The following is a 4,040-nucleotide window of genomic DNA, read 5'->3' as shown; positions in this document are numbered from 1 at the left end:
GAGGGTGGGATTTCCACTCTCGCGTCTTGTCACCGAATGGAAAATTCGTTTTCAAGTTTGAAGGAGAATTCGTTTTCAGTGCTTCTCCGTTAGTCACTCATATATCTTGTCGCTTCTATGTTTGCTATTCGAAAGACTCTCATTCCTTTTTTCAATATTACAACTTCAAGAATATCCTCAATTTTTTATTATCTTATACCACTTGTTATATTTTAATTCTTGAATCATGCCATACCTTTCTTCCAATTGTCTGTCAATGTCTCTTTTTCGCGATTCTTTATACAATCCCATCCCATCTCGCATATCTCCATCGATAAAGAACTCTTCTTTCCTTTTCCCATCTCTTTAATCATATCATCCTCCCTCTCCTTTTTCTATACTTCTAAAAACGCGTTTACGCTAACTCTTGTCTCCTCTTCTGCCCTTCCTTATCCTCTCCGCAAACTTACACGATCTCTTTCCCACTTTACTACGGCCAAACCTTGATTTAATGCCGGTTTTGAGGCTGACCTTGACCATAAATCCAGAGTCTCGGAACTATTTTGTCTCTATCCTTCTTTCTTTAACCTCTCCGATAAAATAGTTGTATAACAAGAATAATTGAACATTATTTATGCCCATTCATTCATTTAGTTCTTTTACCCCACATTTCTAGACATAATTTGAAACCGCATCTATACCAGGTGTCTTTGCATCTTCCAGTATTTCCAACTCCTTAATAATGTTTCCCCTTATAGTGTCCTCTTTCCCGTATCTTCTTGTTTCTTCTTTTCTTCCTAGAGAGGAGTTAGAGGTCTCTCTTAGCAAATCCTGAAAATATTTTTCCATTATACCATCTTAATATCCTGGTTTATTCTTTGCCTTCTTGTTTTCTCTATCTATTATCTATCTTCTATACCTTCTCTTCCTTCTTCCTCTCATTTTTACTTCTGCCCTCTATCAATCTTTCTATTTCTCCTATCGTTCTTTCCATTTCTTCATTTACATTTCCTGCTCTCATTTTAGTATTCTTGACCTTTTTCTTGAATTACACTTCTTCTTTTTACCAATTCCATATTTCTGATTATTTTAAATATACTTGCTTTTTATCTTTTCTATCTCCTAATATCGTTTCTATGGAGACGTGATCCGAATCTATATAATCCTCTTTCTCACTATCACACTATCCCATAATGAATAATCACATAATTAATTACCGTGCCCTTTATTCCTCCTAAGCGAGTAGATTTTCTTTTCTCACCCCATCTATATTTTCGGTTAAGATAAACGATCCCGCATCATTCACTCTCTTCAACCATTTTTTTCCTTTCCATTCAGTATCTTTCCCTTAGATTTTCTTCCTCTCTCTCCTCCACATCCTCTTTCTTTTGTATCTTCTCTTTGCGTATCAAGATCTTCCATTATAAGCGTTAATATTTTCATCATTTTCTTTCGTCAGTTCTCTTATCTCCACATGCTTCTCTTGCATATCTGCGTTTACATACATCTCCGCTATCTTTCAACTTTCTTTAAATCTTTACCTCTTCTACCAGTAATACTTTTTTTACCTCTTTCCGAGCGTTTCCTGTTATAAATTCCTTCCATTACCTCTCGTCCCGTTTAATTCTTAACCTGCCATCTATAACTTCTTGGTAACCTTGTCCTTACTCTTTCCCATCCTTTTCATCTAGATACGCCTCCATAATTACTACCACCTCCGATTTTTCCACATTTCTCATCAATTCCAAGTATATGTCTATATTCTTCCCTACTCTCATATCTCGTCTCTTTTTGTTTCCTAATATATCTTATTTTCGTTTCTTCCGTTCCTCTCTCTCCTATTCTCCTGTCAACTATCTTTTTACTAACTCTTCATTTTCTTCATCCCAAGCCCATTATATACCTTCTATGAGTGTTCTACTCCTCTTCCACTATTCCTTAATTTATACTCATTCCTCTTTTCCTACGCTAAATCATCCTCTATTCTCTCAAAGCTTTCATATAACGCCCTTTTCTTGGTCATCACTTCCCTCTCATCTTTTTATTTCCTTCGTTTCATTAGTGTTCTTTGATCAACTCTTCTTCGTTCCTTTCTCACATTGCTCACTTCCTCTTTCTCTACCTTCGCATCTATACTTTTGAGCACTTTCATTTCCTTCCCCTCTAATCCTAGCCCCTTTATCCCTATATTTCTTTTTCTTCTTTCTCTCTTTACTTCGTTTCTATTCTTTTATTTTTTATAACCTTTCCCTAACCTGATTCCGACTCTCCCCGCCTTCAAACTTCCGGTTTGAACTTTATACCTTCTCAAACCTACTTTCCAACTATTCTACTCTTTTACTAGTGACAGGTTTCCACGTATTTTCAAAATACCATTCAGAATTAATAACGCAGTTAATGAATTCTCAGAGTCATATTCTTTTAAGATAGTTCGCTGTTATTTAAAAAATGTGCATTTCTTTAAATAACGTTTTCCCTTCAAATCTTGAAAAGTTACTATATTTCATGAACGACATTTTGCAATTGTTCTCATTTTAGACTAAATCGCTTAGTATTCAGTATTTTGTTATCTCAGAACTTATATCCTAATTCTTTAAAAATATTCACTTTTTTAAACATTTTTTTAGATGCTTTAAAGACAACTGTTTTCATATCGGCTTCGTTGAGATAAAAAAATACTGATTAATAAGCGACATAGCTGTTTACGAGATTAAAAAAACGATAATATTCACCGAGCAAAAGTCTTTTGAGTAAATTAAATTTTTGTAAATAAATGCCAAATATTCTAAGCAAAAAAATATTGCTCTTAACATTCATTCATGTCAATCATTTTTTTCTGAAAAGTAGTAACTCTTCACTATCTACTGCAAAAAAACAATTGCCTTATTATTGAAAATCAGTTTAAAAATACTTGGAAACTTTAACCCCTAGCAAAAAAATGAATGTTGAAAAAAAAATTGTCTTTAGTCTGACTTTTACATGAAACTGCTATTTTTTGTGTGTAAATTTTCCGGGCACAATACATGCTGGTTGGAGGGTAAAAATAAAAATACTTTAGAATAAAATTATTCCACGAACATTTCGTAAAATGTTACTAAACTGTAATTTACAAAAATTTAATAGCAAGTACCTATTTTTCTATTTTTTAAAAAACCGAGTTTTTACCAATATTAAACGATTTGAAAAGACAGGGTATTTCTTTTTCTGGAAAATGTAAAATATTTGTAGAAATCGATTAGCAAAAGTAGTAAGTCAACGTTTTGCACCACACTAATGTGGACACTGCGATGAGAGTGAACAAGACACTATCAATGATCCGCTACAAGAACCTGTAAAGTTACATAAGGAAAAGAAAATATTTAGGGGGATCAATCAGCAAAAATCGAAATTCGCGATTTTGGACAACTATAGTTGATACTGTGGTAAAAGTCTAGAAGGCACTGTCAATATGTGACTAAAATACACTCTAGAATTACTTACGGATACTAACAAATTTGAAGGGATCGAACAGCAAAAATCGAAAGTCAGTTTTCGGAAAACCCTAATGTGGATGTAATGAGAGTCGAGAATCTACTGTCCATTTTTGACTGCTATAAATCTGACGGGAGTAAACTGTAAACTTACTTATGAAAACAAACAAATTTTAGTGGATCGATCAGCAAAAATCGAAAGTGGAGTTTCTATACCATCCTTTTGGATACTGTAAAGAAAGTCGTGAAAGCACTGTTAATATTTGACTGCAGTAGACTGTAGAATTACGTACAAAAACGAAAAAATTTGAGGGATCGATCAGCAAAAATCGAGAGTCGAATTTTCGGAATACCCTAATGTGGATGTAATGAGAGTCGAAAAGGTACTCTCTATATTTGACTGTGATGAACTGTAAAATTACGTACGGAAGAAAACAAATGTGGGAATCGATCAGCAAAAATCAAAAGTCGAGTTTCTGTAGCACCCCTATGGATACTGTGATAAAAGTCGAGAAGGAACTCTCAACATTTGAATGCCATACACTGTAGAATTACATACGAAAATGAATAAATAGTCGGGGATCGATCAGC

This window comes from Belonocnema kinseyi, chromosome 2 (assembly GCF_010883055.1).
Source record: "Belonocnema kinseyi isolate 2016_QV_RU_SX_M_011 chromosome 2, B_treatae_v1, whole genome shotgun sequence".
NCBI lineage: Eukaryota > Metazoa > Arthropoda > Insecta > Hymenoptera > Cynipidae > Belonocnema > Belonocnema kinseyi.
This window is presented reverse-complemented; position numbering follows the sequence as displayed.